The following is a 1,053-nucleotide window of genomic DNA, read 5'->3' on the forward strand; positions in this document are numbered from 1 at the left end:
GTGCTTAGCATTGTTATGAAGGGAGAAAAAATGAAAGTAGCAAAAGTAAAAAAAAAACAAGTCACCGAGTCATAACCCCCGCCCCCCCCAAAAAAAGTGTAACTTTCTGTGTAAGTGTTTAAAGCACTGCCTAATGCTGAGTAAGCTTTCTGCAAAGGCGGTTCACCCGCTGTACAGTAATTGAAATCAGAGTCTTAAGTCGTCGCGTCCAGGAAAAACTAAACATCAAAATACTCAGAACTCTATCAAAAGCCTAACTGTTTAGAACACGTCAGATTACAGAATGTGCAGTCAGTAATTAGTCTCGAGTTTCACTAATCATTTATTTAAAAAAATTGGGTATTGCATCTAGTTATTTAGTCTTAATCTCAGAACAATGAGAAAAAACTCCAGTTTCTCTCTCTCTCTCTCTCAATAAAGGACTGGCCAACTATATGGTCTCAGAATAACAGCTTTAAAACTTAATCTCTCTCTCTTTCAATACAGGACTGGCCAACTATATGGGTCTCAGAATAACACTTTAAAACTTAAATCTCTCTCTCTCTCTCTCTCTTTCTCTCTCTCAATACAAGACTGTCCAACTATACGGCCTCTAAATCCCAATTGTAAAACTTAAAAAATGTTACAACCACATTTCGAAAGAAATGGGCCTTCCTGTATAGATTCTTTAAAACCCACAACTTTCCAATTTCCAGCCATCAAACCCCAAGTCGTCTTCGTAGACTTCAGGCTCGAGTGTTGCTGCTTCAGACTTTCATGGGTGCTAGTCGAACGCCGTGGGAGTGGAGCACTGTTGCCATTTTGTTTGTTTTTGTTTTTGTTTGTATGGTGTTCTTACGTCGCATGGAACCAGTGGTTATTCAGCAGCGGGACGAACGCTTTACGTGACTTCCGAACCACGTCGAGAGTGAACTTCTGTCATCAGAAATACACATCTCTAACACATCAGTGGAATGCCCTAAAATCGAATTCACGGCCACCGAGGTGGCAGGTCAAGACCATAACGATCATGCCACTGAGGCGCTACTGTTGCCAAATGGTATGTGTTTACCC

The sequence above is a fragment of the Macrobrachium nipponense genome, chromosome 37 (assembly GCF_015104395.2).
Source record: "Macrobrachium nipponense isolate FS-2020 chromosome 37, ASM1510439v2, whole genome shotgun sequence".
Lineage (NCBI taxonomy): Eukaryota > Metazoa > Arthropoda > Malacostraca > Decapoda > Palaemonidae > Macrobrachium > Macrobrachium nipponense.